This window comes from Pelodiscus sinensis, chromosome 26 (assembly GCF_049634645.1).
Source record: "Pelodiscus sinensis isolate JC-2024 chromosome 26, ASM4963464v1, whole genome shotgun sequence".
Taxonomy (NCBI): domain Eukaryota; kingdom Metazoa; phylum Chordata; order Testudines; family Trionychidae; genus Pelodiscus; species Pelodiscus sinensis.
The window spans coordinates 21,033,472-21,051,360 of record NC_134736.1 but is presented as its reverse complement, the minus strand read 5'-3'; the positions used below and the strand labels follow the sequence as shown (position 1 = coordinate 21,051,360).

Here is a 17,889-nt window from a genome sequence, read left to right as displayed (position 1 = left end):
CTCTCTCTGTCCCAGCAGGTGATGAGACGCTGACTGACAACCATAAGGAGAGTCTTGAGCTGGAAAGACCAGCGCAAATGGCTCCATGTGGGATGTTGTTGGGAAAATCTGAAGGGCATGTTTCTCAGAGTCCTGAGCAGGGAGAGACCTGTGAGAGCCAGCATAGCCCAGAAAAGAAGCAGGGTAACCATCCAGGAGAGGGACAGGGTAAATCCAGCCACAGAAGCAGAGGGGTGAAAACAAACACAGAAACTGTTAATCAGAAAATCCCCCATCAACAGTCACCCTGTGCTTGCAGTGACAGTGCAACTCTTAGTAAATGTGGAAGAGCCCACACAGGAGAGAAACTCAGAGTTGCTCTGAGTGTGGAAAATGCTTCAGTCACAGGTCACTCCTTGTTAGACATAGGAGAACCCACACAGGAGAGAAACCCTTCTGCTGTTCTGACTGTGGGAAAAGCTTCAGTCGGAGCTCACATCTTGTTGGACATAGGAGAATCCACACGGGAGAAACCTTTCAGTTGCTCTGAGTGTGAAAAATGCTTCAATCAGAGGTCAAGCCTTGTTAGACACAGGAGAATGCACACAGGAGAGAAACCCTTCACCTGCTCTGACTGTGGAAAAAGCTTCAGTCAGAGCACAGAGTATCTTATTCACAGGAGAATACACACAGGGGAGAAACCTTTCAGTTGCTCTGAGTGTGGAAAATGGCTCAGTCGGAGGTCATGCCTTGTTAGTCATAGGAGAACCCACACAGGAGAGAAACCCTTTAACTGCTCTGACTGCAGGAAAAGCTTCAGTGTGAGTTCAAGCCTTGTTGCACATAGGAGAACCCACACTGGAGAGAAACCCTTCAGCTGCTCTGACTGTTGGAAAAGTTTAAGTACAAGGTCAAATCTTCTTATCCACAGGAGAATCCACACAGGGGAGAAACCGTTCAATTGCTAAGACTGTGGAAAATGCTTGTCAGAGATCAGAATTTGTTAGACATAGGGCAACCCATACAGGGGAGAAACCTTTCAGTTGCTCTGACTGTGGGAAAAGCTTCAGTCAGAGGTCACACCTTGTTACACATAGGAGACCCACACAGGCTTTCCCTATCCTGCTTGCTGGCAGCCCTGCCTCACACACTGTATCCCTCATTTCAGTCCCTACTCCAGAGCTGAAGGAGGTCCATAAGATCCACTAACTCCAGAATGCCAGAAAAGGAAATCTGGTCTATTGGAAGTTCTTAACCTCAGTCCTCCCCCTTTGCTTGGGGGGTTGGAGGAATTTCTTTGTTTCTCACTTGTGTGATCCTCAATGGATTTTTTTTGTGGGTCAGTGACCCGTGACCAAAAAATGGTTCTCCACTCCTGTATCAAATAAAGAAAACATTGAAACCTTTTGTGTTGGGCATAATGTTTTACTTTATTTAAAAAGAAGTTTGACAAAATAACGAGAGAATCAAAATGCTTAATCTGTTTTATAATGTAAATTAAACTGATCTCCACAGCTGCAGCATTAGCAGAGTGGCTCAGGTGTAATTATAATTAATAGTGAGTGTCCATTAGCAACTGGTAGTCCATGGAAAGGTTTGCATCCACCCATGTTGTCCACAGGGCATACAGTGGAGAGAGCTCCTCCCCCTCTCCCAGGAGAGCGTCACAGCCCAGAGCAGGAGAGTTAAATCTTTGCACACCCCTTGGGAACGGTTGCTGACCCCTGTTGTACTTCTTCTAAACGACTGGCTGAGCAATCCCTAGGCAGGGCTGTGGTCTGTAGCTCATTGGAGGTAACTTTATTCTATCAGTCACGGTGTGAAACTCCTGACTGATGGCGAGTTTCAAAATCAGGACTTCTGGGTCCTGTTCCCAGCATTGTCCCAGACTGGCTGTGTGATGTCAGACAAGGCTCTGTGCCTTTCTCAGTCTTTGTCACTCCCTCTGTCAGTTGGGTGTAACCATCCTCTCCTATCTGTCCCATCACAGGGGAATATGGGGAGCTGTAAGGAGCTATGCGAGGGTGTCACTGGTAGCACTGAGTAATAGGAGGTATCCTATCATCAGGACTCAGTACAGATACTGGGGGTGTGTGAAGTAGAGTCTTGTTCTTCCCCCTTCCAATGTGCAGGGTCCCATGTGAACCTCCTCAACCAGCTCACACAGGGCCAGAAGCAGGCAACTCCTATGGCCAGTAGATAGCACAGCAGCCTCCCAATTCCCCATTCTCCTGATTATTGGGATGCTTGATTATCTGATTCGAGCCCATCCCAATTCGATGTGACCAACAGGGCTCTGCTGTGTAACAGCTGCTACAGCCAATCATTGTTTCATTGTGTGTTGGGACTGCTGGCCCCTCACTAAAACTCAGGGCCAAGAGGTTGGCTTAAATAGCCCCCAGCACCAAAAGGAAGAGGGAGGTGTTGGGATATGTAAATTAATAGGGGTCTGGAATGGTTCTACATTAGTGGTTTAGAGGTCAGCCATAGCGTTATCCTTTGAACATTACCCTTTTGTTTTTTGTAGTTTGGGAAGAGTCCAGTCGCAACCAGTATTATCCTTTCTCAGTGAGAATCAAGGGAGGGACCCCTCCTGCAGTCAGACAATATCCTATCCCTTGGGCTGCTGTCTAGGACCTTCCCACTGCCATAGAAATCCTGGAGCAGTGAGGTCTTATTGAACCTGCAGGTTCCTATGCCAATGCCCCAGTATAGCTCCTATGTAAACATGGTCCTAGAGGTTAACCACTGACTGCTGGGAACTAAACCATGTCACTCCCTTCCTTGCTCCTTTGGTAGCCTGCCTCCCTGAAATGATTGCCCAAACCCAGCCAAGAGACAGATGGTTCTAGGTGCTGGATGTTTCTAATGGCTTTTGGTCTATTCCTGTGGCCACAGAAAGCTGATGGAAAACTGCCTTTACTTTGCTGGGTTCATAGTTCAGTGATGTGTTTTGCCCCTAGGCTACAATAATGCTCCCACCCTATTCCACTGGGAACTTTGGTGAGTTCTGGATGTACTGGGTCCTGTCAGGGTGTATCTACACTGCAGAGTTTGCACAAAAGCTGTCCACACTACATGCACCTATTTGCACAAGAGAGGCCTTTTTTTCACAAGACTTATTCCTCTTTCTATGAGGAATAGGCCTTTTTGTGCAAGAGCTCTTATACAAAAAGGGGTGAGTGGATGGAAAACAAGTTTTTATGCAAAAACAGCCCATCAAAAGAAGCGGTGGCGGCAATCAGAGCTTTCTTGCTTTTGCAATGCACTTTAGAAGTGTGGACATGCAATTGCACAATAAGCCTGCAGTGTAGACATATCCTTTCTATGAGGAAGAGCTCTTTTGGAAAAAGGCATGTATGAATGGGGAAGAAGGAGTTCTTTTGAAAGAAGAGGAAAGAGGAAAAAGCACAGGTGCACTGGTAGCCACTCGGTCCATAGTAATCACAGCTGAAATGCAAGATAGCGTCAAAAAATACATTGCTTTTTTGATACTCTTTGGCGGTGTGGACATGGTCTTTTGGAAGAAGGGTTTTCAAGAGATCTCTTCCAGAAAAGCTTCTTTTGAAAGAAGCTCGCAGTCTAGATGTAACCTCAGTCAGGGATATGTTAAGTAGGTGGATGAGATCTTTACCAGGGTGAGAGAGGGAGGAGGTAGCTGTTACTACCAGGGTGGTTCCTCAAGGTCTTTCCTCTGGCTTTCTCAGCGCCTGGCTCCAGAGCACTTCGTGCCAGCTGGATACCATATCCCAGGCCCTTTCCTGTGGGTGTGAGCCTCCATAGACCTCCTTAAGGGCTTCCTAGAGGAAATGGAGACTGTGTGGCCTAAAGAAGAAGGCGTCTGCCTTTTGATCTGAAGATTGTTTGAGTCCCTTCGCAGTGGCGATGGCTTTCCTGTGCCTGTGGCCCTTCTGTCTTCAGCCTGGAAACCAGCTTGGCTTCAGCTTGGCTCCAGTGGGGCCCTGGGAAGGAGTTGTTGGGCAGGCGGGAGCTCTGGCTGCTCCCACTGGAGCCTTTGCCATTCTTGCCTGGCCAGAGTGAGAAGGGGGAGGTCAGGCCAGTGTGTGGAGCAGTTTCTCTCTCCCAAATGGGCCTCTGGCTCTGGGCTTGAGGGGGCTTATGTAATAGCATGTCTGGGCCCTTGGTGTTGCTCTGCTTCTCACATATGTGGGAGAAACCTTTTGGGGCAACATCCCTTGCCCCACTGAGCCCCAGGACTGTGAGTGATGAGGGGACTTGACAGCAGCCTGGCCCTGATTTCCTGCCACCTTCTCATCCTGGTCACAGAGCATCCGCAGCTGCCCGTGTGCTGGTGGATGGGGCCTTCACTCAGTGTTTGGCAGCCCGGGGATGGGGGGGAGCAGCCTGGCCAGGGGTCTCTGTAGCTCTGCAGCCATGCATAGGCCTGGCCCTGCCCCCTCTTGCCCTGCCTCGGTTGCTCTGTGGCTTCTGAGCCTTCCCTTGGAACTGTCAGCATCAGCCCCCCTGCTCAAGGTGCCCAGGGGAGGAAAGAGGAGCTGGGCTCCAAGCTGGGACTTTTCCTTCATCCTGTGTCCCTGGCTCCAGCCTGGCCCTGGGCCTCTTTCCTGCCAGCCCCATGGGGACCATGGGACAAAAAGCAGTGAGGTGCAGACCTTGCCTGCAGGATCCACTTGCGCTCATTTTTTGGGGTTAAAGTAGAATCTTGCTAGGAAGTGTTGCTGCTCCCTCCCTACATTGCATTGGCTGAGAATTGAGGATACTCAAGGAGCTGATAGAGGAGGTATCTGAGCCTTTAGCTGTGATCTTTGAAAAATCATGGCAGACAGGGGAGATTCCAGAAGACTGGAAAGGGGCAAATATTGTGCCCATCTATAAAAAGGGGAATAAGAACAACCCAGGAAACTACAGACCGGTCAGTTTAACATCTGTCCCAGGGAAGATAATGGAGCAGGTAATTAAGGAAATCATATGCAAACACTTGGAAGGTAATAAAGTGATAGGGAATAGCCAGCATGGGTTTGTGAAGAACAAGTCATGCCAAACTAATCTGATAGCTTTCTTTGATAGGATAACGAGCCTTGTGGATAAGGAAGAAGCGGTGGATGTCATATACCTAGACTTTAGTAAGGCATTTGATACGGTCTCGCATGATATTCTTATTGATAAACTAGGCAAATATAACTTAGATAGGGCCACGATAAGGTGGGTGCATAATTGGCTGGATAACCGTAGTCAGAGAGTTGTTGTTAACTGTGCTAAATCCTGCTGGAAAGGGATAACAAGTGGAGTTCCTCAAGGGTCTGTTTTGGGACCCGTACTGTTCAATATCTTCATCAATGATGTAGATATTGGGATAGAGAGTACGCTTATTAAGTTTGCAGATGATACCAAACTGGGTGCGGTTGCAACTTCTTTGGAGGACAGGGACATAATTCAAAATGACCTTAGCAAGTTAGAGAAATGGTCAGAGGTAAACAGGATGAGGTTTAATAAAGAGAAATGCAAAGTGCTCCACTTAGGAAGGAACAATCAGTTCCATACATACAAGATTGTTTAGTTTGGAAAAAAGAAGATTAAGGGGGGACATGAGAGCGGTTTTCAAATATCTAAAGGGTGTCACAAGGAGGAAGGAGAAAATTTGTTCCTCTTGGTTTCTGAGGACAGGACAAGGAGTAATGGGCTTAAAGTGCAGCAGGGGAGGTTTAGATTGGACATTAGGAAAAAATTCCTAACTGTCAGGGTGGTCAAATATTGGAATAAATTGCAAAGGGAAGTGGTGGAATCTCCCTCTCTGGAGATATTTAAGAACAGGTTAGATAGACATCTGTCAGGGATGGTGTAGACGGAGCTTGGTCCTGCCTTGAGGGCGGGGGTCTGGATTCGATGACCTCTCAAGGTCCCTTCCAGTCCTATTATTCTATGATTCTATGATCTACACAGGCCTTATTTTGAAATAGCTATTTTGGAATAGGCGTTATTCTTTGTAGAATGAGGTTTGCAGAAGTCGGAATAAGCCGTCTGATACTTCAGAATTATTTCAAAATAAAGTAATTGCTGTGTAGACTCTTGCATTGTTATTTTAGAATAATGGCCATTGTTCCAAAAGAACTTTTGTGGGGTGGACAGAACCTGCGCAGCCCAAGAAAAGCGATTGGTAGCTCATACCCACACTCTTTTTGTCAATTGCAGTGCAGGGCTCTGAAGACAGGGATCCAAGGTAACCACCTTGGTTGCCTTCTGCTAAGGCCAGGCCGGAGGGAAAAGAATTGCTCCTTTAAGCTGGAGCTGACCCAGCAACCTAAGGATCACTTGCCAAGCACACACTACAGTTCTCTACTCTGCCGGCTGAGATATCAAAGGATGCCTGAGTGATACTGATTTGTCCAGGTTGGCCCTTCTACAAGTCTCTGGGCACGTGTCCCCCCCCCCCCCCCCAATAGATGGCATTACTGATGAGGGGCAGAGGAGCACAGGGGCTGTCACAGGTACTTCACATGCAGACAGACCCCCTGAGTGAAACCTGAGCTAGATCCATCCATGTCACAGCAAAAGGAAGAAAGTTGGGTTCTTCTCATGTGTCTTCTTTGTTCCAGAGTCTCTCAGGGTGCGGTAGGAGCAGGTGCACAAAAAAACAAACCACTTGAATGAGCTTTGCTCTAGAAACACACAGAAACACCCCTAAGGGTTTCCTTGCTTGTACTTAAATGTTGACAAAATTTTTCTTACCAACTCTTTGGCCAATTCAGATTTCTGTGGGGTTATGAAATTCTCTCTTGTTCATTCTGTGCTCTCAGGAAGGGAACAAATTGAGGAAAGCCAGACCCCCACATGGGGACTCCAACCTAAACCCTGAGACTAAGAGGTTTACAATCCAGAAGATCAATTGGTTGCTTCATTTCTGTCTTTCGTCAACCCTGACTTCCTTCAGCCCTTCCCAACTTCAAGTCCAACTCCACAGTCTGAGCAGCTGCAGGAGATGTGCATATTAGAGCATCTCCTCACTGAGCTGTAGCTGTGCCCAGGGAGCCAGACACCGCCAGGGTGGGAAAGCTGGAGGGAAATGGGGACTGGTCGCTCTTTGACAGTCAAAGGTGTTGTCTGGGGCCATAAATTAGAACAGTTATAAATAGGCTTTGGGGGTGGGCACAGTGGCTTATCTGGGACCATAGAGTAGAAGTGTTTTACAGGCCTGCAGGGGGCACCATGACCTAGTTGGCTGAAGCACCTGTCTAGTAAACAAGAGATCCTGGGTTCAGTTCCCAGTGGTGCCTCCCTGTAGCCTTCATTTCCCATTTTCCTATCCCCTTCTGGGACACAGCAGTGGCCCCCCATGGAACTGCTGGTTCAGGAAAAGGCTGATTGGGGAGGAGCGTTGGGAAGAAGGAAACCACAAGCCTGGAGCAGGTACAGAGGCTGCTGTGACTGGCCCTGGCAAGGCAGGACTCTGACTGCAATTGCTGAGACAGGAGAGCCAGCACCACACACCCTTGTGATTCCCTGGGAGTGTCAGTGCCCAGAGATCCTGAGACTGCAACCTCTATAGCCAGTGGTGGATATAGGGCAGGGCGAGGGGGGTGGCCCCCCCGGGCCCTGCGCTTCAAGAAGCCCCGCTCATGCGCCGTGTCAAAAGGGGGGCCCCGTGAAATTGTCCTACCCTGGGCCCCGCAGAATCCTCATCTGTCCCTGTCTATAGCCATGGAGAGTGACTCTCCCCCACCTCCCTTGGGATGGGCAATGGCTGTATAGAGATAGCCTGCCCTAGGTGGTAGAGAGCCAAGAAATAACAGACTCAGGAAAAATCTCTGGGCTGCAATCCTTAATTACACAAAATTAAAATAATTCACCAGCTCAGACATGATTTCTAACCCCCCAAACAAGGAAAATAATAAAACCAGATGGACTAGTTAGACTTTTCCTTGCTTACACATTTCAAGAAATCTATTATTACACATCTTAATACTTTGTGGCCTAAAGGATAAAATGTTTACATTCAAATCAGACCACTGAGGGTTTGAGTCTCTTTGTAGGTGTGTTTACTTTGCTTTGTGTATGCTTGTGGGGCCTGCTATATTTGGCTGGAAAGGTCATCTGTAACAATATGGTTTTTCTGTAACCCTATTGGAAGGCCTGTCGCTATTCAGTAGGTAAACTAAAGCCTTCTTCTGCAGCCAGACTGAAGAGCAGCAGCAATTAGCTCTAAAGCCTACAGTTCCGTGCTCACATTCCACCTAAATGACATTGAAATAGTGTCACACTAGTCTGTGAGAAGGGGATCCTGTCCTAACGTCACCCACTGTAACCAGCTAAGAAACAGATCACAAGATGGGTAGAGAAAACTTAGTTAAACACCGTTTTGTCTGGCAAGAAACTGCTTACCAATAGTTGTGGTTGTTCGATTGTCATTCTATGATTATTGTCCTCCCTTTCCCATTGTTTGTCTGTGTGGTCGCTGTCTGGTTTGGATCTGTTTCTGTCTGCTGTAAAATTAATTTTGCTAGATGTAAATCAACTAAGGTGGTGGAGTATGATTGGTTAGGTAATTCATAATAGTATCTTATGACTGGTTAGTAAAATTATACGAAAATAATTAGTTACGATTTTGCTAAGCAGGACTCAATTTTCACTATATAACGTGGGGTCCAATAAGGAGACCAGGAAGAAGAAGGAAAAGGGGAAAAGAGAAGTAGAAAAAGGGAAAGTAAGACTGGGAAGAAGAACTCACGTCCAAAACCACCTAGGAGCAGAGCTTCCAGGACAATGCTTCACAACCTTCAGTAGGGAAAAAAGCTATGCAAGCCCTGAGATGCCTGACTCAGAGTAGAACATGCCTGTCCCATTAGAAGGGATACCTGAAGAGCCTGTGTTTCTATAGGGCTTTGAACCCACAACCTGCTGTATGTTAAACAAACACAATGACAACTACACCCCAAATGCTTTTTCTTGCTAGTAATGCAACTTGGGCAAATAGTATGTTACTAACCCTTTGGCCAACTCATATTGATGCGGGGGAAGGAATTCTCTCTTCTAATTCTGTGCCCTCAGGAGAAGACCAAAGCAAAGGAGGCTGGGTCCCCACCTGGGGACTCCAACCCAAAGGCTGAGAGCCAGAGGTTTACAAGCCAGATGATTAATGTTTGCTGCACTTCTCCCTCCCCTCAACTGTGCCAAATCTCAAGGCCAGCTCTACAGTCCCAGCGGCTGGGGAGATGTGCATGTCAGAACCTCTGCCCACTGAGCTGTAGCTTTCTGTGCCCAGGGAGCCAGACACCCCTATGGCTGGAAGGAAACGGGAATAGGCTATATTTTGGGAGTCAAAGGTGTTGTCTGGAACCATAGAGTAGAACAGTTTCCCCAATCTTCTGGAGCAGGGCACCATGGCTTAGCTGCCTAAAGCACCTGCCTCATAAACAGGAGATCCTGGGTTCAAGTCCCAGTGATCCCTTTCAGACCATTTACTTACTTTTTCCTAGGTCCTTCTGGGACACAGAAGAGGCCTCCCCTGGCCACGCATGGAACTGCTGGTTCAGGAAAAGGCTGGTTGGGAAGAAGGAAACCACAAGTGAGAAACACCTGATACCCTAACTCTCCATGGCTGCAGGCACTACAAAGGTTGCACCCTCAGGCTCTCTAGGTGCTGACACCCCCAGGGAATCACAAGGGTGTGTGGTGCTGCCTCTCCTGTCCCAGCAATTGCAGTCAGAGCCCTGCCTTGTCAGTGCCAGGCACAGCAGCCTCTGTACTGGCTCCAGGCTTGTGGTTTCCTTCTTCCCAATAGCACCTCTTCAGTCAGCCTTTTCCTGAACCAGAAGTTCCTTAGGCGGCCTGGGGAGGCCTCTTCTGTGTCCCAGAAGGACATAGGAAAAAGTGAGCAAAGGCTCTGAAAGGCACCACTGGGACTTGAACCCAGGATCTCCTGTTTATGAGGCAGGTGCTTTAGCCAGCTAAGCCATGGTGCCCGCCACAAAAGTTTTGTTCTATACAATGAGGTTTATCAGTTATTTCTCTTGAACTAACCACACCTTAACAGTGTCTGTTATTTCGAAATAGCGCTATTTTGAAATAGCGCCATAACACGAATATGCAAATGAAGCACAGGATATTTATGTCCCAGATTCATATACTATTTTGAATGTCTTCATTTGCATCCCTGTCTCAAAAGGTAGACATGCCCGAACTGCCTGGTGGATGCCAAGGGGAGCCGCAAGAAGAGAAGACCCTGTGTTACTGCCTGGTTGCGAACCAGGAACTTTCCATGTGTTAGGCTAAGCCATGGTGCCCACCCACAAAATTGCTTTAAAACTCTTCTACTTTATAGTCCCAGACAACACCTTTGACTCCCAAAGTGCGGCCATTCCCCATTTCCCTGCAGCCTTCCAGCCCTGGCAGTGTCTGGCCCCCTGGGCACAGAAAGCTCCATGGGCAGGGGGCTTTGGCTTCCTTGCCCATGGGATGCTGTTGCAGGAAGGGCTGCTCAGCAGGGGTGGGGTAATAGGCGGGAAGAAGTTGGTATCACAGAGTGTTGGTGGGATAATACAGGACTGGAATTTTGGCACAGAAGGGTAGAGCTTGCTCAGGAAGGACTGGCAGGGAAAAAGGGAGGAGGAGTTTCCTTAGATATGAAACATGCGAACACTTGGCCTGAGACAGAGATGGACACAGGAGACAGACTTGTCGTCAATCCCTGGGTGAGGTTAAAGGGGTAAAACCCCAGGGTGAGGGCACACTAGGCGTCTATTACAGACACCTCCCCAGGCAGAAGAGGTGCCTGAGGCTTTTTAAACAATTAACAAAATAATCCAAAGTGCAGCTGGTTTCACACACACTCAGCGTCACCCACAGCTGGGAGGCAGTTTGCAGGGAGCTGAAAAGAAACAGAAGAGGGGAAACTGGAGCCTGGCAGACCCAAGCCTTGGGATTCTTCTGTGTCCAGATGTGCTAAGCAGCTGGCAGCCAAGCTCCCAAGTGCTGGTCTGTTTCTGCCCTCCACCTCTGCTGGGTGTTACAGGCTGGACTTTGCCTGCCTGACTTTTAGCCAGGAAAATACTCCCTGTGAAGTAAATGCAAAACCCCTGCCCTGTGGAAACCAGCCCATTGCCTTATGGAAGAGGGAAGATGCCCCTGGGAGCACTTAGCCCCTGGGTGGCTCTGCCTGTGAAAAACAGGAAGGAGCAAACATCTATCACTGGAGAATGTGGGTATCAATCCCACTGCCTCTCACATGCAAAGCGAGTGCTCTTCCACTTGAGCTAATTCCCCTGCCTATGTGCAGTTTTCCTGTCCCATCCAACTTGTTCCCGAGCCCGCAACATCCCTTCTGGTAAACACTCATATAAAACTCAGCAAATATCCAGAGAAGTTGCGGTTCCCTTTACAAGACTCTGCACAGCTCAGTTCCAATCAGCCGGTCTTCCCTAGAGCCCGGAACATCGACTGTGGCAGCGTCGCTCTTACGCCCAGTGTAGACACAGCCTTAGAGTGTCACAAACCAGCCCCGGGCACATTCCTGGCTAGGACCAGTCACAGTCTGGGCTCAGTGAGGGTCCATCCTACCTGAGATGTGTGTGACACAAAAGCCTCCTGTTCCTTGCCCAGTTCCCAACACTGGCTTCAGACTCAGCGATATTTGGTGCCTTGGCTGCTGTCCCTGCTGACAGGGAGCTGTCCCGCACCTGTGGTTCAGCTGTCTCTGAAAGGTGGCAGCTCTGTTAGGGGGAGAAGTGCTGTGTGTGTGAGGGAAGGGGGGGGTTCAAGCAGGGGAATTTCCCTGCATGTGTAGAAACCATCACTGCCGGCCCAGGCTGGGCCAGTGCGCTGGCATCCCTCATGTCTGGAGCATCCCGCCTGGGAAAAACTGAAACTGTTTCAGGAGATAAGGGGTCAGGGTCCCTCCTGGCAGGAGCTATAGGGCCTGGGGTCCCTCCATCCCTCTCCAACAGAAAATATAGGATCAAGGGTCCCTCCTCTTCTCCCCACCAGAAACTATGGGGCCAGGGGACCCTTCACCTCCCAGCAGGAGTTGGAAGGAGTTGGCAGGTGCCATGGGGGCTCACACACAAACAGGTGCACACGCCCTCAATATCGGTGCCCAGGACAAAACTCACTCCTGGAACAGTGACTTGCAGTGAGGCCCCTCCCTGACAGCACCATGTCACAGCACAGCTTCTCCATGCCCCCAAATCCCATCAGGCAAACTGCCCCATGGGCTTCACCCGCACCATGCTCAGGGCCTGGGGATTTTCTGTGAGACCAAATAATTACCCCCCACACTGCTCTGGAGTCTCTGCCTCTCTTGGGCCTTCTCATCCTCAGGCTCTGCTTTGTCTCCAGACAGACACAGACACTGCTCTGCTACAGCCACCTCCCTCTGGCTGTCACTCCTGGGCCTTCTAGACCCTTGCTTCTGACTTTGGATACCTGGGCTTTTAGCACTCAGATCTTCACCTAACACCAGTGATGAGTAGGATGGGGTCTGATCAGTTTTTGTAGACAGAGACAGCCACTGTGGAGGGTCCTTGCTAACTCTCTCAGAGTACAAAGTTTCTTGTCAGTTACAGTAAACTGTCACCCCAAATGGGACTTGAACCAGCAAAACTTTGCTCAAGAGACCAGTGCTTTACCTATTAGACTACTGGGGAACAGAAGAAACACTGCCAGAGACAGAAATTCACCCTTCTAAATGTCCCTTCTTCAACTTTTAGCTCCTGATTAAGCTCCTTTGAAGAAGCCAGATACACAAGAAGGGCCGATCAGCCCCTCTGAAAATCAGCTTTTGATAGGTGTCGGTAGCTGACTCCGAATCATGAGCCTTGACATCTCGTCTCCCTCCCGAAACCAGGGAAGTGTCTCCCACCACTGCAGCCTCATCAGGGAGCCGTGCTGGCACTCACACTGCTCCTGGGTAAGGAAGCGGATCCCACGGTGGCTGGGGCTGGGTGGGGAATGGCCGGTTGTTACTGAAGGGGAAGGATAAAACACAACTACATTGCTGAGGGTGCGGGAGGCCGGCCTGGCGACGCCATGGGATGGCCCTGGGGGAGCTCTGCAATGTGACCCTGGCTCCCAAAGCTGCAAGTGCAGAATCCCCCTTGATAAGCACGAGAGGCTCCGACTGGCCTGGTCTGAATCGGGCTGGACGGCCCCACTGCTGGAGTGTCAGAGCCAGACACTAGAGTTACAGGCATGTTACAGAGAGGTCCTGTCACAAGCTCCCTGTCACTCCCATCATGCAACAGGGGCAGGTCCAGCCTCTTCTGTAAAAGCTGCTCTGGAAATCAGATAAAAGTGACAGTGGTGGGATTTGAACCCAAAACCTTTGAATAATTGGGTGGGCTCATTCCAAGCACCACTGCTTAGATAGCTAACATGCTTACCATTGTACCACAGGGCCCCAAAGTTCAGCTAGCTCCTCATCCTCTCCCTCTGCTTTGCAACAGGGCAATTGCTGGGGTAGAAGAAAGGGAAAAGCTGAGCCAGAGGAACACACACTCCCCCTCCCACACTCAGACCCCCCATACCCAGCCCCCTACCCAGAGCCTCAGCTGTGGCTTAACCCTGGTTCCAGAGACAAGAGGCCAATGCAAACAGCCCCCTGGCAGCGAGGGAGTCAGCACGTCGGTGGGTGCGGAAGGAAGCTTGGGGGCAGATCTTGGCTCTAACTCACTGAGTGACCTTGGCCTGTTCAGTGAATCTCTCCCTGGCTATATGGCCTTATCTGTACAGCAGGGACAGCAACACTCACAGCCCCACAGGAGGGCCTCTGGCCGAGCAATGTAGCACCCTGAGCAACCTCTGATGCTCCCTGCTTGAGGCCCAGAACCAGCCCTGAGTGAGTGGGGCAGAGAGAGCAGCTCACACATGCCAAGGGGCTGGCCAGGGGCAGGACATAAGCCTGCAAGGCAGCAGTGGGTGTATGGAGCTGGGTGCAGAGCTGGGCTCTAACTCACTAAGGGTGCATCCCATTACTCAAAATAAGCGATGCAATTGGGTAGCTTATTTTGAGTCAATTTTGAAATAGCTTATTTTGTAATTTGGTGCTGGCTACACAGCACTTAGTTCCAAATAAATCGCTATTCCGAAACGCCCCTCACTCCTCGCGACATGAGGTTTGCAGGGACGTCGGAATAGCTAGCCGGTTCTGGTTTGGAACAAGGGGCTTGCTCTTAAGACGCGTCAGTGTGATACGAGCACCACGTCCTAAACCTCCGAGCTAGCCGGCCCACGGGTGTCAGTCCCACAAGTGGCCCTTTCAGAAAGGCGCCTTGGGCAGCCCCAGAGATGTTGTGGGCTCTGGAACAAGGAGGGCTGGGCAGGAGCAGGTTTTGCAGGTAGGGGAGTTTAGCTGCTTTCTCATTTCCAGGGCGCAGCTTTTACAGAACAGGCAATCCTTAGCGTGAAACTGGGTTGGCTTGAGTCCAGACAGTTCCCAGCAGACCCCAGTGAGGATGGAGGGAAGGGCTGGTTCTCGCGGTTGGGGATGGGAGTTGTTCTGAAAGGCTTCAGGTGCCATTAGATCGTTTTATCCCTCCCTGTCTCCTACCAGTGCTGAGCAACACTCAGGCTATGTCTGCCCTACACTGCTCTTCTGGGAAAAGCTACGCAAACTTCAAAACCCAGTTTGTGCAGCTTTTTCTTCTGCTTTTTTTTTTTTTTTTTTTTTGGAAGAGGCTTTTCCGACATTTGGCCTATTACACTGGGCAAGTCACACAAGGGAGGCAGCAGGCAGAGCCAGCGCAATACACCAGCCTCCCAGGGCAGGGGAGGCCAAGGCACAAACAGCTGCCTGGCCTAATTTATCTGGCTTCCCCAGGTTGGCACCCAGGGGCATTATCAGCTGACGTTACCCCCTCCCCCCCGTCACATGAGTCTTGGGCTCATCAACAGGATGGTCAGCAGCAGCTGCAGTTACCTGGGCACCGCAATAAGAGAAGACCCTGTGTTTCTGCCTGGATTTGAACCAGGGACCTTTTGTGTGTTAGGCAAACGTGATAACCACTACACCACAGAAACACATTTCAAGGGATGGAGCCTGTCTGACTGTTCTGTTCCTGGCTCTTTATAACACCCTGCTCTGCAGGGGAGGGGGATGCTCCTTGTGAACACTCCACCTCTTGTTCTCAGGGAAGCGCCTAATTTCCTCACCACCCCCTTGAGATTTGTAGCTCAAAGCTGGAGCTGGTGTGGAAGGAGGTGAAGCTACAGAAGCTGACCGGGGACAATGAGCGGGCGGAGGGTTATTTTTTCTCCCCCCTGGGCTGATGTGGCTAGAACTGAGGAGAAGAAAATCCTCTTCCCTTCCCCTCAGAAGATGGAAATTGCAGTTGGTTTTCTCTTTGGTTCTACTAAAGCTGGACCCCAGGACTAGACTTTTTCTTTCTAAAACCCTGGTGAAAACTGAGAGCCAATTGCTGAAAGGCTGAGAATGTGAGTTAAGGAAGGGAACTGCCCAGCATGGTGCTTGAACCCATGACCCTGAGATTAAGAATCTCAGATTCTACTAACTGAGCTAGCCAGGCTGCATGGGAAAAGTTTCCTAATATCCCATCTCAGGGTAACAGGAGCCAAGTGTTCTCCACTGCCTGACTCAAGGCTCTTTCTTGCCCCTAAAGTGGGGTTCTGGTCTGTGGAGAGGTTTGAACTCGAACCCCACTCCCAACACACCCACTTCTTTCCCCACAAGGAACGGACCCATTTCCATCTCTCCAGGGACAGGAGAAGGGCTCTGGCTTGTTCTCTGCAAAATGCTCAGCCTGTTTCATTTTCTGCAGGAACGAGTGGGATCCATGCGCCCTGTTCCCCAGTGAGAGGTATGTGTCCTCTTCCCCCCTTTCCACAGACACAGCAGGCCAGGGGGCTATGAGCCTCCAGAGGCCCCTTCCTACTTGGCCTCCCACAAAGCTGGGGTGAAAAGCTGCTAGACCCCAGCCCTCCTGGGCCAAGCCATGGCAGAGGTAGCAGCATTCACTCCCATCTTCTCCTGCCTGTGCCCTGGTATCCCCCAGGTGTCCATGTTGTTCACTTACGTCTGGGCTTTGGGCACCTGCCCCCATCAAACCTAGTTTAAAGCCTCCTCACTAGGTTAGCCAGCCTGCACCCAAATACTCTTCCCTAACTCAACAGGTGAACTCCAGCCCTGCTGAGCAGCCCTCCCTGCAACAGCATCCCATGGGCAAGGAAGCCAAAGCCCCCTGCCCACGGAGCTGTAGCTTTCTGTGCCCAGGGGGCCAGACACCGCCTGGGCTCAATGGCTGGAAGGAAGTGGGGAACGGCTGCACTTTGGGAGTCAAAAGTGTTGTCTGGAAACATAAAGAGCCATTTTAAAGAGCCTTTGGCAGAGGGCACCATGGCTTAGCTGGCTAAAGCATCTGCCTCATAAACAGGAGATCCTGGGTTCAACTCCCAGTGGTGCCTTGTTGTAACCTTTGCTCACATTTACTTATGCCCTTCTGGGACACAGAAGAGGCCCCCCCTGGCCACCCATGTAACTGCTGGTTCAGGAAAAGGCTGATTTGAGATGGGTATTGGGAAGAAGGAAACCACAAGCCTGGAGCCCCTGCAGAAGCTGCTGGCACTGGCAAGGCAGGGCTCTGACTGCAATTGCTGAGACAGAAGAGCCAGCACCACATGCCCTTGTGATTCCCTCAGGGGGTCAGGTCAGGGCCTAGAGAGCCTGAGGGAGCAACCTCTGCAGCTCCTGCAGCCATAGAGAGTCAGTGTCTGTGGGCATCAGGTGCTTCTCACTTGTGGTTTCCTTCTTCCCAACACTCCTCCCCAATCAGCCTTTTCCTGAGCCAGCAGTTCCATGGGTGGCCAGGGGAGGCCTCTTCTGTGTCCCAGAAGGGCATAAGTAAATGTGAGCAAAGGCTACAATAAGTCACTACTGAGAGTTGAACCCAGGACCTCCTGTTTATGAGGCAGGTGCTTTAGCCAGCTAAGCCATGGTGCCCTCCTTGAAAAGGGCTTTGAAACTGTTCTACTTTATGGTCCCAGACACCCCTTCCCATTCCAAAGTGCAGCCGTTCCCCATTCCCCTCCAGCTCTTGCCATGACTCAAGGCCTGCGCAGCCCAAGACATTTGATCCAAAACAGAACTGGATCATTTAATGCAGGGAAGGTCAATCAATGGCATTGAACCAGGATGGACAGGGCAGGTGTCCCTAGCTGGTGTATTCTAGAAGCTGGGAATGGGCAACAGGAGGGGTCACTTAACAATTGTCTGTCCTGAGCATTCCCACTGGGCAATGAAATTGGCTGCTGTCATTTGGCAACTGGCATGGCCCAGTCTGGCTGTTCTGATGTTCTGTTTGGTTTCTGTTCTTGTCCCCCCTGGCCAATGGAAAATGGACCCGTGTCCTGAAGGGGACAGAAAGTGGCCTGTGAAAGGCTAGTGTAGTTAAGGAGAGACCCATGTTCATGTGTCCCTGATGGGCTAGTGGTTAGGATTCAGCACTTTCACTGCTGAGGCCTGGGTTCAATTCCCAGTCAGGGAAACCAGCCTCATCTCTACTCATGAAATCTGCCAAGTCTTTGCCCTTTTCCATCACAGGGAGGGCCAGTGGGCTGAGGGAAGGGAGGGGCTGGGGTGCCAGAGGCAGGCTCTGGCTGGGAGACACTCCCAGCAGCCAAGCACATTTCTCAGGCAGCCCCTTCCCGGCACAGGTCACACACCTGGGTGAATAAGAGCTTGTGGGGACTGGCCAGGGCTTCAAGCAGGCAGCTCCCATTGGCCACAAACAAGCCTGGAGCAGGTACCAGGCCTGAAGCCTTTTCCTCTGCAGCTGAGAGACACAAAGGGCCCAGCAGCCCCTTCTCTCAGCTGTGCGTGGGGGCAGGGCGAGCAGGGAATCTGCCTGAGGCTTCTTGCTGCCATGTTGGGTGGCTTCATGGGCTGGATCCAGCCCGCTGGCCTGTATTGCCCAGGCCTGGCTTAGT

At 50.5% G+C, this 17,889-nt stretch overlaps 4 non-coding genes and 1 pseudogene across 4 annotated transcripts; 3 read left to right on the top strand and 2 right to left on the bottom strand.

The window, feature by feature from the left end:
* The first annotated feature begins 24 nt into the window (after positions 1-24).
* LOC142820489 (uncharacterized) lies at positions 25-1,334 on the top strand (annotated as a pseudogene).
* Positions 1,335-9,843: 8,509 nt separating this feature from the next.
* Positions 9,844-9,917, bottom strand: TRNAM-CAU (transfer RNA methionine (anticodon CAU)). Its single transcript has one exon. It is a non-coding gene; the product is annotated as a tRNA-Met (tRNA).
* A 4,977-nt stretch (positions 9,918-14,894) lies between these two features.
* On the bottom strand, positions 14,895-14,967 carry TRNAV-AAC (transfer RNA valine (anticodon AAC)). Its single transcript has one exon. It is a non-coding gene; the product is annotated as a tRNA-Val (tRNA).
* A 1,327-nt stretch (positions 14,968-16,294) lies between these two features.
* Positions 16,295-16,368, top strand: TRNAM-CAU (transfer RNA methionine (anticodon CAU)). Its single transcript has one exon. It is a non-coding gene; the product is annotated as a tRNA-Met (tRNA).
* A 1,007-nt stretch (positions 16,369-17,375) lies between these two features.
* On the top strand, positions 17,376-17,447 carry TRNAE-UUC (transfer RNA glutamic acid (anticodon UUC)). The gene has a single exon. It is a non-coding gene; the product is annotated as a tRNA-Glu (tRNA).
* The last annotated feature ends 442 nt before the right edge of the window (positions 17,448-17,889 follow it).